The sequence below is a fragment of the Thermobia domestica genome, chromosome 10 (genome assembly GCF_964235325.1).
Source record: "Thermobia domestica chromosome 10, izTheDome1.hap1.1, whole genome shotgun sequence".
In the NCBI taxonomy this organism is placed as follows: domain Eukaryota; kingdom Metazoa; phylum Arthropoda; class Insecta; order Zygentoma; family Lepismatidae; genus Thermobia; species Thermobia domestica.
The window spans coordinates 191,683,192-191,706,304 of record NC_137463.1 but is presented as its reverse complement, the minus strand read 5'-3'; the positions used below and the strand labels follow the sequence as shown (position 1 = coordinate 191,706,304).

Sequence of the window (23,113 nt, the reverse complement as noted above, 5' to 3'; positions counted from 1 at the left end):
AAGAAGCCAGGTCATCCGGACAAAGATTTCTGGAACTTTTATATAATATGATCGCTGAACACATGAGCTATAGTCAAAACATACTGACCTCATCTTTAAACCTTGACCTTCGAAGAATGAAGGAGATGAGAGTTCATATATTATATATATCAGTTCCTCTCAGTCATACTAGACAGAAAAATCCAAATTATACATTTCACGAAGTAGGCACTTTTCTGTCCATCTTATTTCGTTATATTCTTTCCACCACAGTAAAGTAAAAATGAAATTAAAGACAAACAATATCCAGATTCCGAAGCTTCATTATTGTCTAGCATTGCACTGCAATACAAGAGTAAGATTCTAGAACATCAAAAGAAGTTGAAATGAAAATGACTGATTTAACGATAATATATTAGATGTGCTAGATAAAACCAACTGCTACAGATCAGAACAGAAAATTAACGAACTTGTCTGAATGGTGGTAAAGATGACACCCAAAGCATATAAATCTTGAAGTGGACCACTTAAAGAGAGTTTTGTACTCCTTCGAGTGTAAAAATTCCTAGCCGTGGCCAAGGCTGCCTTCCTACCTTGACCTCGATTCGGTTCCTACACAATCCCTTTCTCCTTGTCACAAACGGATTAATTCTACTCAATTTTTGGAATCGTAACACTTCTTGCATATGGTGGTTCAAGTAAACACTATTTGCTTATAACATATCTCGATATTTCTACTGCAAATGCCGGTAAATATATTCTGCTGTGTTCTACGGAAGAACCTCAACAGGTAACGTTATCAGTAACTTCCAATAATTATGGTCGACTAGCAATCTGCGAAAATTGGAAAAATAATTTCCAAATCCTATCCTCTTTTGCATATTCGGATATTTTTAGTTTAACGTCCGACGATTATGCACACCAATGCTAAGGGAGATTGCGATGATAGAATGGATAATAATGGTGGAATGATGAAAATGGAAGGAAAGTGAAGTACTTATAGAAAATGCACGTAGACGGTGCATATTCAGGTATTTTTGCACAAATATTACACACGTTGACCATGGAGAAGATTGAAACCAAGCCTTTAAATAACATAACTGAAAATAACGTACCGCCACTATGGTATATTTAATTTTAATATCCTTAATTCTTTCCTTTCTTGTGATCGTGATTATACATATCTGAATATTACACACGTTGACCATGGAGAAGATTGAAACCAAGCCTTTAAATAACATAACTGAAAATAACGTACCGCCACTATGGTATATTTAATTTTAATATCCTTAATTCTTTCCTTTCTTGTGATCGTGATTATACATATCTGAAGTGATTTTCAATTTCGTGTTTGGAGGTGAAAACTTTTGTACCAAATGACCCCATGCTGATCCCAAAATAAAATTTCGGGAATACTATTCATGACAGTCCGAATATTGTTTTATATTTTTTTGAAAAATTTCAGAACATTTTCTTGAGAAAAGTAAATTCAAAATTGATTTTTTTTTCGAAAATTAAAAAATATATGTTATATACCATCTGAAAGCTCTTTCATAAGTTTGAAAATGACAACCAATATCCTAGATCCTTGGCGCAAATACAAATTGAATAAATGCCACTCTCGCGATTTTTCGCAACGTTTGAGAACTTTGGGGCTTAAAATTTTGAAACCGGTTCAGAAATCAACTTGAGCTTTCTATTTGTTTCACTGGTGACTACAGTCAGAATATAAAATATCACTACAGTCTGTAAGGGTCGATCCGAAACTCTGTTGATTTGACATGGAATGACTCAGTTACGAATTTCTCCATTTAGTAGCGCTTTACTAGACTTTTCTTTAATCCTTTGTGGCAAATGTAAGAAAATAATAATAATAATAATAAACGGTTGAAAAAATACGTTTTGCAAAAACAAATAAGAGCCTGGTAGCGGTGTATATCACTAGGTAATTGAAACCATTATTTTCATAAGGGTAGACAATGTTTTGCTTCTCCTTTTAGTCCTATAGAACAAAGTACCATTTACCATGCACTGTTGTCTTATTTTATTGCAAGTGAGTCTGGAAAATGTGACAGTGTTTTTGTTTCTAATTTCCTAAATGAAATACGTAATTGTTAACATATACCTACTTCATGACTTGCAGTGTATGCTAGGTTTCATTTAACAACTAAAAGAACTTTTATAGTAATAACTTCAACACTTATTGAGCAATAATTGTCATTGAAGAATGTGTAAACTTTAATAAAGATTATATTTTTCTTTCCTTGTTTCTAGATACTGAAGTAGCATTCAAATGCAAGGAGTGTACCCCTCATGTTATAACTGCTGTTTTTACAGGCCAGTAACCGATACAGATGTTAACATATACTGTACTGGTACTGGTGTTAAATGAACTTGAAGTAAATTTGGCAAAATATGAGAACAAAAATAACGTTTAACCTACAAACATTGGGTTTGTGCGAAAATCCTTAGTGCTTAAACAAACAAAACAAAACAAAAAAGTTTGTTTCGTGTCTTTCAGTCCACTCGGAGATAAGATATTAGATTTGAATTAAGTTTATATAAATCCTCTAAAACAAGTGTAAATCATTCCACTTTTAAAAGAGTTTCCTGTATTCAAAAAGTCCGCTTTTTAAGAGTTAAAAACTAGAAGTGTGAGGGAATAATTGACCATACACAATTTGCTAATGCAATTATGAAATAGCATCATGGCAATTATACAGTCCAGGCAGGAAACAAATTTCATTTTTAAGGAGAATACAGCCTTTATAGCCTGCAGTGACATTGCGTGAAGTTATTAAGTAGCTGGTCTTTGCAAAGCAAACAAATAAATTTGAGTCACATGAAAGCACCTATTTCGTAACTTAGGTACACTTTTGTTACTTACACTCTTCCAAGAAACTAAAAGAGAAGGCACTTAAAGGCATCTTCTATTTTCTCTTCGCGTATCATCACTAGGAAATCAAGGTTTCCCTTCATTTTAAACACAAGTACAGCTTCCTTCACTTTAAACACAAGTTCCTTAGTTCTGCTGAGATAATAACGAGTTTTACTTGCAAGTGCATTATGGTGAAAACGAAAGGGTTTCCAGAAACGTAACATTTACCATTCTAAACTACACCGTCGCCTTCTGAACTAGTAGGTATCAAGATATACCTACAAAATTTGGTAACTAGATAATGTCTAATTACCATAGTACAATTGAGACACGATCCTGTACAAATAAAACTCCTAGTATAACTAATGGTTAAAATTTAAACTCATTTTTCTTAATCTGCTACGCATGAATTAAATTTAGAGTTGTGAAGGGGAGGGGGATGAAGAGTGTTTACACTCCCTATCTACGGGCTTAGTTTCATGTATCTACAGATGGTGATCAGAAAAATGGAAACACCTGTAGTTGGCAACACGTCAGATGTATGGGTTGGCAGTGGTGTCGTGGCGCCCGCAGCGCCGGACCGCTGGTGGTGGTGTGTTAGGTCTCCATACTACGTCAGGCGCAGTGGAACAGCAGTGTCCAGTGGCTGCAGCAGACGGAGGTAGTGTAAAATGGGAGACCTCTCAGATTTTTAAAGAGGGCAAATTGTTGGTGCGCGGTTATGTGGAGTGAGTGTGACGGCAGTGGCTACTGTGTTAGGTGTGTCGCGTGGGACAGTATCGAAGGTGATGACGGCCTACACAACACACGGGAAAACCACATCGGGGAAGCGGAACAGTGGGCGGAAGAAAATCATGAGTGACAGGTCACGCCGGGTATTAAAGCGCATTGTCACGCAGAACCGTCGTGCCACTGCCAAGCAAGTGACGGAGGAACTCAATCAGCACCTCCCCCACCCTGTTTCGACAATCACAGTCCGCCGCGAATTACATGACATGAACTTACGGGGTCGTGTTGCACGGGCCAAACCGCTCATCAGGGACCATAACGCTTTTGCACGCCGCAAATGGTGCCGCGACCATGCAACTTGGACCGTTGAGGACTGCAAACGTGTGATATGGTCGGATGAGTCATCCTTCACTTTATTCCCAACCATGGGCCGTGTTTATGTGTGGAGAACGCCCAAAGAAGCTTATGATCTGCAGTGTCTCCGCCCAACTGTGGAACATGGCGGCGGCTCGGTGATGTTGTGGGCCACCATATCATGGTTTTCATTGGGTCCTGTGGTCACACTTAGCGGACGAATCACTGCCAACGATTATGTCGCAATTTTAGGAGACCACTTGCATCCTAGGGCTGGATGTTGTTCCCGGACAATGACGCCATCTTCCAGGATGATAATGCACCCATTCACACAGCTGACGTTGTTGCAGCGTGGTTTGAGGAACATCGGGATGAAGTTCAACATCTCCCCTGGCCCGCCCAATCCCCAGATCTCAACATAATTGAACATCTGGGATCTGTCTTGGAAACACGACTCCGGCGACGATTTCCACCTCCATCCTCTCTCACAGAGCTGGCCAATTCCCTGCACGAGGAATGGTGTAAAATTCCACTTGCTACCATTCACGACCTCTATGCCTCCATCCCACGTCGCATCAAGGATGTTCTGAAGGCGAAAGGTGGCCCGACACCATATTAATCTGGTAAGTTGCAATTTCGTTCAGGTGTTTCCATTTTTCTATATTAAAATGCTAGGTTTATATGTTTGTCAGCAATCCTTCCGACAATGAGATCTCGAAAACAGTTTTCACTGGTCGATTCCAAATTGTGTAGATTGTCCAGTTCTCATTCAAATTTTCAAAAGCTGTCATTATTGTTCTATTCAACATTTGGGCGTTATTTTAGGGGCCGTTTTTGAGCCCATATGATTAACATTGTTGCAGGCCAAAACCACGGTGTTACGCAACCAGTACAGAAGTTATGTATGGCGGGTTGCTGAACATTGCAGGCACTTTGCTTAAATCTGAATGGCAAAACCTATTGCATGCTGGCAACTTCAAAGACCTCAAGAGACGCGATGAGGCGTACTTAGACGGATATGAATTTATTGGCAAAAAATATTTCCACTTGATATCGTGATACTTCTACAATTTGCTACAAACTCACTCCAACATCTATACATAGCAATTCACTTCCTTTGTGAGTCTCCTATCCTTTACTTGTGTAAGGAAACATGCACAGCGGACAGGAGATTCATGGTCATAACAGAACGATGCGCTGAGTAGACAGCGTAGGTCCAGCTAGTCAACACTTAAAATAACAATAAAACATGAGTTTGAAATTAAACTACTCGTTAGAATATCGCATGCCAATTCTCAGAATTTGATCAATTTTTACTTTATGTAGTACTTTAATACTTACCTAACACACATCTCTACAACAAAGCAAGACACATACCTTTTTAAATGCATATGGCAGCGAAAGTCACACTCACCTGAAAGAAAACAAGAGAAACTGTTTTAGTTACTTGTTAATACAAAATGAGTAATTTTTATCATGTTACTAATAATAGGATAAATTATGACAATATTGTTATATTAGGTCAAATATTGCTCTATGCAAGGACTTGGATTTTTTAAAACATGCATATACTAAAATTTACAGTCTAATAATGTAAACGAAGGAAACAGTCTAAAGTCACGAACTCTAAGTACTTCTTGAGTATATGCTGCTTGCCAGTAAAACTAGTTTTCCCATTCCTACAGAAAGGGAATTATTACAGTTTTTCACTTGAACGAAATTATCAAAAAAATGACGGCTTTATATTCTAGAGAAGTTAAATGAACTCAATGAAGCTCAAACTACTTCTTTCCTCAGTAGAAGTTCTACCATGCCAGTATACTGCAACAAAAATACACTCAGTTACTTTCGTTGTATAACATATGGTTATTGTATAAACACCACTAGAGATGACATCTAGATGTATCTCTAGGTAGTGTTGACTTTATCAACAAGTAAATTTAACTGCAAATTAACTTCGCAATATACTTTGTAAATTTTCTGACAGTTAAGTGTACATTATGCATTATGTTAATAGCTTATGGAACGAATGCCAGACCACCACCATAATAATTTTCGCTGATTAACTGAAAGAAAGCATTTTCGAATTCTACTTCGACTCTGAGTTCTGTAGTTATACCCCAAGTGCATCAAAAGTCTGGGGCCATTGGCCAATCCCGTTATGAGTAAATATACGATCAAATAAAAAGACAAGAAAGTTGTTGGAAATAAGTGGTTTTCAATCTAAAATTGTAGAATCTTCCCACTCGCACCAGCTGTTCGGGCTTCACACTAGTAATGCTCTCTATGTTAAAAAGTACCGTTTGCATTTCAGAAGGCAGTTCAAATGGAACCTAAGACCACGCAAAAATGACAAGTTGCACATTATTGTGCGAGGGAACCCTGAACATTTGAAATCCGTTTCTCAACAATGTATTGTTATGGTGAGGATCTAAGGCAACAACTTTATGAACTGGCAACTTTGCTCTTCCATTCAATATAGGGCATCTTATCAGTGTAGAGTCCAAACGGCTAGTGTGATTGAAAAAATTCAATTATTTTAGATTGAAAAACGATCTATTTCCAACAACTTTCCTCTCTTTCCATTTTTTTCCTATCTTTACTCATAACCAAGTTGGCCTATGGCTCCGGACTTTTGATATACCTGGTAAATTGGTATTCCTTAAGACAGCGTTTCCCAACCTTTTTCAACTTGCGGCACACTACGGGTGTAAATTGAATTCTCGCGGCACACTCATAGATGATATTATTAGTAATAGTAGTAAATAGAAAATACCGTCGTAATTTTTTTCCTGTGATTACTGACCTCCTTCTCACAGAGAAAAAACCTCCATCACTGGCTTTACCCCCATCGTAGATCATTATACTTATTTTTCATTCTAATTCAAAAAATAGAAAACAATTCCAATGAAATATAGAACTCAGTTTTTAAAAATACACTTTCTTTTTGAAAACTGTATCCAACCTTTCACTAAGGAAGATCACTAAATAACAAACGAACAAACAAATCTCTTGTACTTTTAAAACAGATGGAGGTAATTTGTATGAGTGTTTGCTTTGTCAAAAGGGTAGAATGAGATTTTAAAATTTCAAATTACGAAATAACCTGTAACAATAAAGAAGCAATAATGCTTATAACAATGATAATAAATACTTTTTTGAACATTAAAAATGTACAGACAAGTAACACAGTGCGAAACTTATAATTTATTAACATGGTTAATATACGTCAAAATTTTTGAATATTAATAAAATTATGTTTTCGAAATACAATCTGTGTAGTAGTAATGTATGTATATACAATAATATATTATAATTACGTATTTTTTCCATTATAGAGGTTCATAGTAATGTGAAATACAATACACATTTTTCCTGTCTTGTAATTTGGTTGCTATATAATTCATAATTTTGTTCTCATTTCCTCGCGGCATACCAGCAGCCCATTCGCGGCACACCAGTGTGCCGCGGCACACCGGTTGGGAAACGCTGCCTTAAGAGCTTCCATAAGCAATAACAGTCATGTTATGGAAGTTGTGATAATTCTTATCCTTTGTACGCCTTGAATTTTAAAACCGGAGCCACATTTAAAGTATAGGATCCAGTTCAGTTTTTCACATTTAATAATAATAAGCAAGTTTCGTTTCACAGTGTGAAACTACAGTACACTTCCAAACTATGCGAATTCAATATTCAAACTTGTATAGCTCTATAATTATCAGATACAATATATTAATAAGATCACAGATAGAACCTGTACCTCGTACACCGAATCCATATCAAAAACCCATTACTCGCTATACCTTACTGTTTCTGTTCGATGTCGATAGAGGTTGAAACCGCAAATCCGAATTTGAACCCATTTCAGATTGAATACATGGTTAAGGGAAAATACAGAATCTCGGAAGTAGTAAATTTAAACCACCTCCGGTTTTGGTAGTGTTGCGAGCTATGACTATGTGGTCTCTTGAGACACCGAATAGACTGCAGAAAAACGTTTGCCGCAATCTATTACTATTTTTTTTTTTTTTTTATCATCTATGGCGATAAGTGTTGGAACCAAAATTGGCAAATGTGAATCATTTCCGGTTTGAGTAGAAGGTTTATGAAGGACCTATTCCTGGACAGTGAATCGATTGCAAAAGAAAACATCTCGACATTGTACAGTTTTTGCTTCAGAAATCAGTACTGAAACCGGAACATTAAATTTGAACCATTCCCGGTTTATGTACAGTATTCGGGATAATCATGGTACGTTACCTTGAGACGCTTAATTGTTTGAAAAAACCGCTCTCGCTACCTTTTTCGTTCAATGGCGATAAACGTTCAATCGGAAATGACTAATTTGAACCACTTTGGGTTTGAATTGAGAGAAACCGAAGATGCAACCTATTTTTGAGACCCTGAAACGATTGCAGAAAAACACATCTCTATATCTTTTACCATTTTTGCTTTGATACCTGTTGACAGACAGGTGGACGGATAAAGCCGTTCTATAAGACTTCTACATTTATGTATAGCATAGTTGTCGTAGCAACTACGTTATATGTAGTCTAATAATTGTACCGAACCAAGTCGTGACACTAGTTTATTTTGTAAGAGTAATGCAAAATTTCTCATTCTCTCTATCTCTAATATTATATACACCCTCCATTCCAAAAAAAAAAAAAAAAAAAAAAAAAAGCAATGTACATTTTGGAACAAATCAATTTTATTAATCAATGTATTCCCCTTCTGCATCGATACACATATTTGCACGCTCCAACAAGTTGTCAAACGACTTCTCCATGTCCTTTATTGGAATGGTCTTTAGGACAGCGGTCGTCGCCTTCTCAATGGCATCAATCGATGCGTGCCACTTTCCTTTCATCGCCAAATGCAGTTTCGGGAACAGATAGAAATCACACGGAGCGAGATCTGGTGAATAGGGCGGATGATGCAACCGAATAATGTGATTTTTGACCAAAAATTCAGTTACAAGTCGCGAACGATGTGATGGTGCATTATCGTCCAAAAGAGTCCAACTGCCGATTTCGCGATATTCGGGCCGAATACGACGAATTCTTGCCAGCAAACGCTTCATGACGCCCAAGTAAAACTCTCCAGTGACTGTCTGGCCGGGCTGTACAAATTCTTTGTGGATAATTCCTTTTGAATCGTAAAAACAAATCAGCATCACCTTAACTTTTGACTTCACCAAGCGACTTTTTTTGAGTGTTCCTTCATCCGGCGCTCTCCATTCAGCACTTTGCCGCTTTGTTTCGGGCTCATATTCAAAACACCACGTTTCGTCACCAGTTACAATCGATTTCAAAAAGTTTCGATCCTGCCGAGCACTTTTAACGATGTCTTTACAATGCGCAATTCGATCAACTTTTTGGTCTTCGGTGAGTTTGTGTGGTGCAAACCGCGAATTAACCTTCTTAAGGCCCAAAACTTCGGTCAAAATGCGGTATGCGGTTGTTTGAGGAATGCCTAATTCCATTTCAATAACTTTCACCGACGATTTTTTGTTATGTTTGATGAATTCACGCACTTTTTCGATGTTTTCTTCCGATAATCCGGTTCTGGGACGGCCTGATCTTTCGTCATCATCCAGCGTCTCTCTACCCGACTTGAATCGCCTGAACCACTCGTAAACTTGCGTACGGGATAGACACTCATCACCATATGCATTTTGTAGCATTTGGTGCGTTTCACTAAAAGTTTTACCCAGTTTAACACAAAACTCAATTGCAGCTCGTTGTTTGAAACTCATTTTCCGACCGATGTACACGACACACTGACAGTTGAAACGCAATAACTTTGTTGCCGTGCATCCAAATGTCATGACATTTATACCCGTTGTCAATGAGGGACTACGCCATCTACCGGTAAAATATTACAACAGATGGCACTAGTGGTACTATTTGTTTTCAAAAGTTTGGTTTCTTTTGGAATGGAGGGTATATATATATATATATATATATATATATATATATATATATATATATATATATAGGGTGTTTCAAAACAACACCAACAACACTTGGGAGGCGATTCCTGACACCAAGATAAGACAAAAAGTATAGACCAACCTGGGTGTAGAAATCCGTCATTTCGAAGTTACAGCCTGCCGAAAACATGAAAAAATGAACTTTGAAGGCTCCAATACTATGGGACCTGCCGTAGTCGGGTCAAGAATTCACGTAGGAACTAATATGTGCCCTATTTAAAAATACATGTTTCAGAATCCTAAGGTACTCAATATTCACTAACTACCTCTATAAAAATTGTTGTGGAAGTACTGCAGGATTCTGAGACATGTGTTTTTGGATTTAGATTTCTGGGCTTTCAGCATCTATGGCCATTTAGCCCGTCATGTTTGAGGGATGACGTCCCTCGGCGAGCACACTATCCGGGGAAAGGGAAGGAAGAAAGGATTGCGGAAGGGAGGAAGCGGCCTGGGACCTATAAGTTAGGTACCACCCCGACATTTGCCTGGTCTGAATGAGGAAAACCCAGGAAAACCTCATTTAGGGTGGCTGGCCTGAAAAAGCGTTATACACTTTTCCGACCAAATGGCCCCACCGGGAATCGAACCCGGGACCGCTCGCACCGAAGGCGAGAGCGCTAGCGACTACGCTACGCGGGGCCACACATGTATTTTTGGATAGCGCACATATTAGTTCCTACGTGAAGTCTTGAGCCGACTACGGTAGGTCATAGGCGGAGCTAGGAATTGTCTGCTGGGGGGCAACCTTTTGGTCGGTCTCTGGGGTCTTGGTAGGTGGCCATCTTATAGGTGGTATTCTTATTTTTTGTCAAAAAGTTGAGGGGGCAATGCCCTCCCCCATAACTCCGCTCATGCGGTAGGTCCCAATCGAGTTCATTTTATCATGTTTTCGGCAGCCTATAACTTCGAAAGGAAGCATTTGTGCACCCAGATTGGTCTATACTTTGTCTTATCTTGGGGTCAGGAATCACCTCCCAAACGTTGTCAGTGTTTTGAAACACCCTGTATATTATATATATTATTGGATACCAAACATCTCTAGAACTGCACGAAATGCTCGAACCGATCAAATGTTCTATTGTTTGGCTCATGTATGGTCAGCACGGAAGTTCGCATCGCAGTTATTTCTGACTTTTCTGCAAAATTCTAATTGTATAAACATAACATTGGGACAAAGCCGGGGATGATCCCACCTGTAATCCAACTGTACCATGGAAGGAACTCAAAATATTGCAGGAATACTAGGCTATTCGCATACACAATTGGAGGGGTACGCATTATAAGACTCAAATTGTTGTTAGTGATTTTTAATTCTGAGTGTTACTGGATGCTTGCTTATTAACAAAGCGTCTGGCCTATTTATTAACAGTTCAAACGATAAAAATTTCATTTTATTTGAAAATTAACATCAGATACAATCCGCTGTATGATTGATAAACGGATCGTCAATTTTGAAAATGTGGTCGGCCGTCCACAAAGTATGTAATTCTGTTCAAAAATAACATTGGTTCTTATACCACGTTTAACGTTACAACGTATTTGACAATCCAATAAGCATATCCTGATTTAAGAAAATCCACTCATCTAATACGTAATTTAAAAGTATTAAATGACAAACTTTATTCTGCAAAATATTTATAAAAGTTTCAGAGTTTTAATTTCAAGTAAATATTGATTTCACTTTCACAATATTTAGGCTTCAACTGCACACCCTGCGGATAGTCTTCGATCCTGTGAAGTGCCACTGTCGATGTCCCATGACACCTGAACTTTCAGTTTTACTTTCTACTTAAATTCTGTATTATTTTTTATCCCAACTCTTTATTTTTCTTGGATTAAACTTTGACTATGCATCAACACAGATATCTGACCAATGGATACGAACTTGATCACGATTCTCATATGGATTCTAGGGAAAATATGAATAAATGCTTCATACGAAATCACTTTAAACTTTTTAACTACACAGAACATAACTTAAGATTTCATAATTTGTGCACTTCACTTACAAATAATATTCTCTGCCCCATCCACAAAGAAACATTCAAGTACAAATTCCACTTTTACAACAACAACAGAAACTAAATTATTTGCTTCAGATAAAAACTTTTTTACATGCGTCACTTCGTACGTAATATGCAGGTTCTTTCTTGTCCACACTCAGAGGAGTCTACGTTCGAAGCAGATAATAATATTGCTTGAAAAGTGTGAGTAGCAAATTTTTGGTATAATTTCAAGTGCATACAGATTTCCCATAAGTTTCATGTGTTCTCTGTTTGCAAACGATACCTTCACAGCGTCTTTTAGAGAAACATACGCTTTCAATAGCTTCTAAGGTAGAATTCCGTGTATTATTCTTACATTTTTCAGCTCTTGGGATACTAGATTTTTAACACAGTGATATTTCGCGATTTCATTCATGTATTAGTTAAAATTCGGTGTTATTCTGACAAATCGCGTTATTTCGTGATTGAAATACTATATATATATATATATATATATATATATATATATATATATATATATATATATATATATATATATATATATATATATATATATATATATATATCCCTTCAATGTTGCTACACGTAAGATTTATTTTGTTTTCTGCAACTCTTCGTTATTATCATTAAAACGGAAAATGCAGATCCCTAACCATACCTGGCTTCAGCCATTGTTACAGGACAATTGAGGGTGGCCGGCAGAATTAAACAGTACGTATTTTTGTCCTCAGTAACAAGACAAATCAAAAGGCAACGAACACTACTTTTTCCGCTACGCCGATTGCTCTAGATAGATTTAAGCTAATAATTAAAACAACCCATTTGATGACTTGTTTGCTAAAATTGTTGGATGATACAACCAAGTACATATGATGAAAGAGTTTGTGAAATAGGTACCTTCTTGAAGTAATACAGGATGGATGGCTTTGTCTTTTATTATATTCAACCCTGTTTACTCTTTCTAAAACGCTATACTGTACCAAAGTATTTGGTGAGTAAATGAATTCTTGTACTCGGGTAAAATTAGGTTGTATTATCATTCAAATTCTTTATATTACAATTTCACCTTGGGTTGCTAGTAATTTGTTCAATTTACAGAATATAGTACACAATAAATGATACGCCTAGGAAAGATAAGTCCCTCTTTGGTGATACATTCAGAAAAAAAAAAGAGAAATTACGTAACTAACAACCATAAACTCGAGAAAATTGTTTGCGGTTGCTAATGCATATTAGCTCTTTGATCTTGCTGTTTATTTTTTTTTTTTTCTTTCTTTTCCTTCTCCGGAAAAAAAAAAAGTCGTCCTTATACGGAACTGTGTGTTATTGATTACTAACGTTCTTAACTTAGCTCTGTGTTATGCTATGAAGCAATCTCTCCTCCTCCATAAGAATGCGGCTTCTTATGTACATAAAACCTTGTATTGTGCCATAGTGAAAGTGTGTCATATGAGTGTTTGGGTTCATTGCTGTGTGAGAGGTGAAGACCCTGCCCAACACTTACATTGTCCACAGGACCTACAGAATAAAATATGATCATTGTACTTTTCATAGCGGAGAGACTAACAGTTTTCATACGATGTAACTTCCTTATACTGCTGGGAAAGTTGTTTAGTTTATAATAAGAATCGCAAAATAGAAAAGAAATTAAATCTTCCAAAGAATCCATATTTTAATCAGAATATTGACTGAACTACGAAATGAACTTCTATACTTTTATGCATAGTAAATTTACTCGCTCATATACTACTAAAAGGCAAATTAAAATAGATCTCTTCTGAACATGACAAAATAATAGACCACTAACCATTCAATTCGCGATTCAGAATGAACAACTTAAGAAAATTTGACAGAACACCAAGAACACAATATTTGCAAAATATTAAGAGATACGATATAAAACATGTCAAACTAGACAGTTTGATCGTATCACATGTCCAAAGATCATTGCTTGAGAAGTAAATTTTAACACCTTCGAGGATCTTTATTCGTTACGTATGTGAAATGGATATAAAGAATAGTTGGTGAAACTTCTAGACCACATAAAAAAGAGAGAGAGAAAGAGAGGGAGAGATTGATAAATTTTCTATATTATAAATTATATTCAATGTTCATTTCGAGCCCTGTGATTTTCCATGCCACTGCAACGTAACAAGCGGAAAAATACACAATAAGTTTCCCATCCCATGCTTTTCTTCCACAGAGATCTCAGAGTAAACAGATTATTATCTTACGTATTTAAACAAATAAGAATTTGATTAATTCTATATTGTTTAATATAGTAATTACACTTTTATAAAATAAAGGACAACTTCAAAAATCAAGAAACATTTCTAAGGAATTAAAATACACCTGCAACTGATTTCTTTCTATTAACAGTCTCGACAGTTCACTAAAAAGATACATAATGTACCATGCAGAAAAGTTTGAATATTGAAAGTACAGTACATTCTCACAGTACTTGCCTTTAGTTAATGATTCTACCCAATAAAAGACATTTTCTAATTACGTGAATTCAATATGCACAGTAATCAAAAGACACGCAACCCATGCTGCAAACATTTATTCCCTTTTTCTGTCTTTTGTTGTAGGTGATCGATGGTGTGGTGAAAATTGAAGAAAGGAATTTGCAGTGCAGTACGGACATGCAGCATGGTGTACCTGTACGCACTAGAGGAAATAATTTTCATTCTGGAAAAGTGCATAGGAAGTGAGATACGGAACTACCGCTGCAAACTATGATGAGTAGGGCAGGAGTTTTTCGCAAGTTGCGAAAGTTTTCCGACAAAGCCGACAGTTGGTTATTCAACGAACTACCTCAGACTGAGTAAGGAAATAGATATTTTGAAGTCGCGACAAAATGTGATAACTGACATTTTGAGCGTAGTCGCAAAACGCGACAAATTGCGAATTTTTAAAACATCAATTTTTGTTGTTAAAATACAGAAAAAATAAAATTTTCCAAAGGGGAGAAAAATTTAAATTTCGGTAACTTGTGCCTGTCTGCAATATGGCTTTTAATAACGAATACTGACTGTGAACTTTTTTTTTTTTTTTTCGAAATACATTTTGGTAATCAATGACAGAAGGCTACAAATGAAAAGAAAATTTGGAAACATACAACATGCTGCACTTTGCATCAGAATAATAATTTGCAGACGACATATACAAGAAGATATTGCGCTAATGTATTGTATGTATGTGTTTTAGCATGGGTATGTGTTTTCGGTGTATAGCTAATACCATGTATGGTGTTTTGTGATGGCAATCGTGAAGATACTATGATCATGTATTTTAAGTTGTTGGACTTGTAAAAGAAAGAAGTAATTTGTTGTTAGTAACTGCATAAAGAATAACTTCATTGTCCTATGTAGTATTATTATTACTTACATTAGGCCTATATTAGAGTTCGTATAATTTATATTAGAGTTTGTAAAATAATTTGCTTAGCGACAAAATACGAAATTTTTCATTTCAAATTGCGAAAAACTCCTGCCCCTAATGATGAGACATATCCCGGGAAAGCATTACCATACAAATCGATCATTAAATATCTGTACAATAAATTCAAGAAAACTATAAGCGTGTCAAGTGTCCCCCCCCCCCAAAAAAAAAGGGATACAGACTGTTCTCACCTAGGACAAATTGATAGATATCAATACAGCAATCAAAAGTAGACAACATTAGGCTGCGTTTCTTTTTGATCACCCTGTATAATGGCCGAAGTCTGCACTTCAACTTAATTCCATTAAAGTTAAATCATAGTGACTGCAGCAATAAAATATATATCTACAAAACTACATCGGTGACTGAGACAAGAGTGATTTTTGGTGAAAGTGAATGTGGTTTTGATCCAGTGTTAAGATGTAGGTCCACGCTCTCACATAGTCCCTATGCTAAAAGAGGACAAACTCCAAACCTTTCTCTGAAGAAAGATCAGTTAATACTACTCAGATATTTTTGTAATAATCTTTACAAAATTTCAACGTATAACAGATTTTCTGAAATTACGAATCTATTAAAATCTTTTCCAATGTTGGAATTTCGGACAATAATGGCGTCACTGGTTGTAAGTAAAAACTATACAATAATAAATAACAAAGAGAAAGTCAATACAGTGCAAGTACAAATCAGCTGCCTCTCAAAAAATAAAATAAACAACTATTACGCTTTAATCTGTCTTTCTAATCGAATTGTTCCATTCAGTCTTAGCTTATTCATAATTACTTTAATATGCATACGTTTTCCTGTTCTCGTTGATAATTTCTATATCCGCAACTTCAACATTTTTTATATTCTTAGTTTTTCAATGCAACTCTCACTTCCTTCCAATCAAACCAAATTAAATCGCCGTCAACCATTTCCTCTCGATGTCTCAGCACTATAAACCTAAAAATTTCTTAAACGACTTTTCTGCTTTCTTTAGCTCACAATATATTAAATTATTATTATTATTATTATTATTATTATTATATACTTTTTAAAGAGTATTTTAACACTAATTCCTACATTTTCTTTCATTTTAGCTCAACGTGGACATGACTTCTTTTTCAATGACTTTACTTATATAGTAATGTTTTGAACTCTACTGGACTTACCTTTGTAACAAGGCCACATAAAATATTCCATTAACAGAAGGAATACTTAAAAGTTTTATACTTCTTTCAGCGCTTCAAGGTTATACTATATATATATATATATTTGCATATGGAACACAGAAAAACTTTTTTTTTTTTTTTTTTTTTTTTTTTTGTACTTTTAGCATCCCTAACTCTTTGTACTGCATGTGCCAAATATAACTGCACTAACATATCGTTTTCACTTTACTAGGTGTTTGAATGAATGAAAATGCATAAATGAGTAACTTGGAATACAGAAAACTTATTCGCTTCCTCTTTCTTCAAGACAAATCTAAACCAAATTCGTCGAGAAATGCATGATGTATGTGGCCAAAATTTTACATCCTATACTACCATTATTGCATAGTTCAGATATTATAAAAGTGGGCGCACGAGCATCACAGAATGGAAGGTCCGAGATATCCTCAACAGCAGTGAACAATAAGATGGTCAAGAAGGTTGAGAAGCAATAATCAAAACTGACCATCATATACTTACCAGAGAAATGTTCACTCGGATTAGGAATTACATTTCTGGATATTCAGCAGGTATGGATTTAAAGCCCGTCACGTAGGAGGAATAACGCCACTTGGTGATTACACGACCCGTGAAATAGGGAAGGAAACGACCTTAGACCGTTAGGACATCTGCCTGGTGTGAATGAGAAAAACTCAGGAAAACTTCACTCAGGACGGCCTGAAAATGCTTTTAGAATTTTCTGACCGAGTGTCCTTACCGGGAATCGAACTCTGGACTGCCTGCACCAGAGAAATCACCTGAATGTACGCTCCATAGAGGAAACTATCATCCATGACTAACTGCAATATTAGGAAATGTAGTGCTTAGAATTGATGGAATTAGCTAATTTGGACAAAGATTTCATTTTTCTCCCGGTTACAATGGATGAGACCTAAGTGGATCTCTCTAATCCGGAAAGCAAAGCTCAAAGTAATGGAAAAGTCCTGATTCGGCGCCACCGGAAAAAGGTAAGTCTCTGTCCAGAAATTGCTATTCGTTTATTTGGGTGAGCACGTATGAACGGTGTTATATTGACAGGTACCTTCCAAAAGAACATGCGATTTGCTGCAGACTATTACATAAACCTAGCAAAGCTGAGAAGAAGAAAGAAAAAAAAAAGGTTTGCAGATGACGAAAGTTTTTCAAATTTATAATAAAACTTCATAACAATAGACCCGTCATGTATGCCATATTGCCCTCACAAACGTCAGAGTAATTATTATTCTGCCATTCATATTCCTCAGATATTATACCTTCTGATTTCTTCCTTTTCCCAATAATAAAAATTTTTGAAGGGTAAGTGTTTCAAAGATAGCAATGACATTGTAGTAACACTTGAAAAACAGAACAGGACATTTTACAAACTTGCCATTCGCTTATGTTTGCACTAGTGCGAAAAATGTGTCGCTGTAGGTGAAGAACATATATTTTAAATAAATAAATATTATATATATATATATATATATATATATATATATATATAAACGTGGAACTAGGTAAGTATGGAAACTTTCTGGTCTCTCGTGGTTATTTACATTTTAAGTTAATTTACCTGAGAGTCTCAGTCCACATGAAGTCCAAAACATATTCTTGCTCCGAACAGAGTACCATGAATACGAAGGCATATTTGACGCAGGAGGACCCGGATTCGATTCATGTGATTCGGATGCCACATTAAGCTGTAGATCACGTCTCATATAGCCTCTTTGCTGGAAGGGAGGCTAAATTCAAATCGAACCAATGAATACGGGGGAGGAAACTACTCGAACCTTTTCCAGTTCAACCCAAAACTTTCCTAGTTCAGATAAAAAAGTGAAAATTAAAACTATGACGACTGTCGTTCAAACAAATAAAATTAACTTTACAGAGCGCAATGTCGATTACAATCAACTATCAGTTTAGAAAATATGACAGCGCACATTTATTTGAATTTTGTTCTAAATGAACATACCTGAACACATTTTGTATGCGCAGTAAATGTATATTAAGAAAAACTACATACGAGTCATGTTAATTAAAGCTGGCAGCAGATAAAAAAGCTCTTTGTATATTAAAAGTAATCTAGAAGAATTTATGTATGGATGTGTTGGATGCAGTCCAACTAAACTGACCGCCTCGATCATTTAAATTGTACGATTTAAAGAAAAATATCAGAATATTGCTATACCGCTATATCTGAAACAGAGATGGGAATATCGATGTACCTTAACCCTTTTAAATTCTGGCTTTTTGGCGTTTTTCTTGAGTCTCAGATAAGCAGCGACAGTATCATCCCTATTTACTCTAGGATATGGTTCATAGCTCGTTTTTTCAGAATGGAACAGCCTTTCAAACAGTATCACTTACATGTCCCTATGATGTACCGGAGGGAAAATATTTGAGGGAAAATCGAGATTTTTGGGATTAAAAAAAGATGTCTGGGGCCCTTTCGGCCCCACATGGGTCTACGCACAAGACTCATTTTTTTTAAAAGATACTACTTAGCGTACTTAAAAACTGTACCAAATTTTGTTCTCACAGGTTGAATGGTAAGGGATTTTTTTTTATCTCTGTGGGAAAGCATCAAAAATGGACCCAAAATAGGCCTAAAAACACAAAATTTAACTTTAAAATTTCTTGACATGTCCCTATTTACCCTAGGATCATCGTTTATAGCTCGTTCGCTTCAGAATAGAGCTGCCTCTTCAAAAGTACTATCCAAATGTCCCTATGATGCACCTGAGGGGAAACATTTGCAGAAATCCCTCAGTTTTTAAGAAATCCATCTTTTTACATTTTGGGGCCCTCTGGAGCCGCTCCTGTGTTAACGCAGACACCAGAAAGAATTCAGGAAATAGCAACTGATATAGTGAGTCCATGTACAAAATTCCAGGCTCCTATTTTGAAAAGTAAGGAAGGGATTTTTTTTTTAATTTCCCACAATGAACCATTCCACCTTAAATGACCCGGATTAAATATAAAAATTTCCTGAGACGTCCCTAATTAACCTAGGACCATGGCTCATAGCTCGTTCTCTTCAGAATGGAGCACACTTTGACATCGTATTTTTAAAATTTTCCCATCATGTACCAGGGGCGGGAAATTTGAAGGAAAAAGGAAATTTCCCTGAAAAAAATATCATTTCTCCCCTTGTCGCCCCTCTGGATTCTGCCCATGTTAAGGTACAGAGCTGAAAAAATATGGTAAATACTAGGGTATACACTAAATTTGTACAAAATTGCAATCTTCTAGATGCAAAAGTAAGCCCACCAAAAAATAATGAACTTAGATGTAACAAAAAAGTCCCCTTATGACGTCATTCAGGTATGACGTCATGACCCCGAGATGCAACCCCCTCCTGCGAAACACGTTCTGCAATGCTTCTATGCTTGAATAAACACAAAAAACCGAGATAAAAAGCTTTATTGATTCATTTTTACGCCCAAAAAGAAGACACTGTTCCATGGGAACTATCGTTCCCATAAAATTTAAAAGGATTAACCAAACCTGGAAAGACTAATATTTTTTAAACTCCTTCCTCCCCCTTCAAAAAAGCTAGGTCCTACCCCCCTTCAAAAAAGCTAGGTATCTCACGACAAAAAAGCTAGGTATCTCACGACAAAAAAGTTTCTAAATGAAGAGATGAAGCAGTTTAGTCCATTCAGATAATGATTAAAGTAAATATGAATTTTCTGTAATACATGCATTACATTTTCAAACCCGCAATTCTTTTAAGAATGCATCCTAGATTTAATTTTCACTTATATAAAAAGAATTGGATAATTTAGAAGGTAGTGTAATGACCTATGCCAACAATACCAATTCACGCTTATTCATTTACAACTATTATTTTGTCACGTGCTTACAGTTTATTCACGAAGGACGCACACACCCACATTTATCATGGCGGACATCATTATACGAGTCCGGCATTAACAATAAACCAAAGCCTCTATCCCAAGTCTGGAAATGGAAGCGTCCTATTGTTCACGCGTGAAGTAATGCTTGGTGTGATTCTTTTATTTATTTATTTTTTTTTTTTTTCATATGTACTGTTCGGGTCAATCTATCCTAACGCTTCGAGATTCATACCTTATTACTATTAGAATACTGCATGAGCATACATACATATATATAATCAAATTGTATCTGGTTGACAAATGTTCTACTTAAGTTGCAATAGCATCAACAACTTTGAGTACCTTTATGTGTGTCTTACTGTGGGCTTCGCTTCTTTACGCTTAGATATATAATCTTTAATAAGTATTGCAAGGCAAAGAATTAAGAAAGAAAGTATTTCAAGAAAAATTACATTCTGATTTTTATTCGGTCGTTTATTTGGAGATGAACGTTTCTTTTCAACAGGCTATATAAGATTTAAATATATTGCTTAAATATACGGGATCTTCACTCGAGTCTCGAGCAGAGGTTAGAACTATTATTATTGTCATGAAAAGTGAGATGTATGAATATTATTACTTTACTACAGCTATCTCTCTCCTTTGCTCAAACCAAGAGTTTGGAATTAGGTGCATTATACTGCAAAGGTCTTTGCACCCCTCAATATGTAAAACTCTGTAACAAGGCTACCACTAAAGATATAATATAGAAAACATGGTAACAGTGACAAAAGCACACGGGGAAAAATTAGCAGCACAGTGGAATATTAATCTTTTGCCGAGACTGCGCGGCAAGGGTAAAGAAAGGCCCAAGTTAGTGTGAGGGTTGTTCAATAAGTCCTTAGAAAAAGATTTTAAACAAAGCAATTTAGGTATTTTTTTTTCTTTTTATTTTTCAATATAATCTCTTTTTAGCTCGACACATTCTTCCTAGCGTTCTCCAATTTTTAACCTGTCTAAGAATTATTATTTCGGAAGGTTTTCAAAATTGGCATCTGATTGGGCGATGACCTAGATCGACGTGAATCGTTTCCTGCTGAGCCATTTTTTTTCAAGTTTGGAAATATAATGAAGTCACTGGGGGCCAAACCTTGTAAATACGGGGATGTTATAATTCTAATTCCATAATTTTCGCCATCAAAACTTGTCTTGATGGAAGAGATATTTTCTTTGCCACATGAGGACTTTTTTCTTGACTTCTCTCAACCGATGCAATAAAACTCATCATACTCTCCATTTTTCGTTTATCCTTTTTCCAAGTATTAGTAGTAGATGATTCTGCGTGGATCCCAAAAAACTGTGGCCATCACTTTGTAGGTCGATTTCACAGTCTTCGCCTTCTTCGGAGCTGGATCATCTTTAAAATCACACTTTCCTTTGTTTCTGAGTGTAGTAATGTATCAATATCTCGTCCATTGTTAAGTATCGACGAAGAAACTCGTCGGGATTGCGATGAGAAAGCGCCAAACCAGCCTCCGAATCGATCACACGATTGTGATTACTCGCCGGCATTCGTCTTGACGAGATTGTTTTCAAACCCAATTTTTTGTGCAAAACTGAATACTCTGTACCTTATGATATGCTTGTGGTCTCAAGTATTTCGCGCACTTTGCTTCGTCGATCACTCAAAAGCTGGATTTTGTCAATCACTTCGGATGAAGTCACTCCCATTGGATGTCCTGAACGATGTTCATTTGTGGATGTACGGCCACATTTGAACTCATTAATTCAATTGTAAACAGTCGCAAACACAGGTGAACTTCAACTCTGCTTTAATCTCTTTCGGTGTTAACCTTTTAAATAGAAGTTTTTAATAACCGCACAAAACTAATTTCTTTCCATTTTTCTAAATAAACACAAGTTTGTTTCTTCCATCGACTATGACAATAAAACCACGTGACGGATATAGCTGAAACTTTAACAACAATCTAGTGAGGAACAACACTAAAAGCAAACATTTTTCCATACTACAAGTGTCATCTTTCGGATTTACGGACTTTGAAGGACCCTCGTATATGTTGGGATGGTCACTTGAACTGGAAACGAAAAACACATGTAATGTCAATATCCCTTTGGGGATCTCATGGTACAATTTGTACCATACGGGGTGTTACATGGTGCATTACGTTATAACTCTCCTATTTGAGCTTTTTCGTCCGGATTTTTTTTTCAAGTGCAGAGGCATTACAGAAGACATTACGGATGGTTTCACACCTTCCTGCGTCGAGACATAGGAGGTGATGACGTCATAAGTCTAAAATTTATATTTTCGTGTAATACTTTTGGGGGGGGGGTTATGTAAAGTATTTTTGGCGGGCTTATTTTTGCACGTAGAAGATTGAAATTTTGCACAAACATGCAGTCCACCGAGTAGTATTTACCAGATTTTTTCTTAAGATTTCTGCGTTAAAACAGGGGGGATCCAAAGGATCAAAAAGTTGAAAAAGGGATATTTTTACCCAAAAATCCCGTTTTTCCTCATTTTCCCGCCTTAGATACATGGAGACAAGTGAATGGTACCGCCTGAAAGGCAGTTCTATTCTGAAGAGAATGATGTGCGACACATGGCCCTAGGGTAATTAGGGATGTCTCAGGGAATGTTTTAAAATTTCCCTCTGTATACGGGAATATGGGACATTGTCGGTATTTTTTTTTTT

General features: G+C 36.3%; 1 protein-coding gene and 1 non-coding gene across 2 annotated transcripts in view; both read right to left on the bottom strand.

Moving 5' to 3' along the window:
• Window positions 1-23,113, bottom strand: part of Clic (chloride intracellular channel protein 5) — a 200,570-nt gene that overhangs the window by 140,302 nt on the left and 37,155 nt on the right. The gene's annotated exons all lie outside the window — the stretch shown is intronic.
• Window positions 10,502-10,576, bottom strand: TRNAR-UCG (transfer RNA arginine (anticodon UCG)). Its single transcript has one exon. It is a non-coding gene; the product is annotated as a tRNA-Arg (tRNA).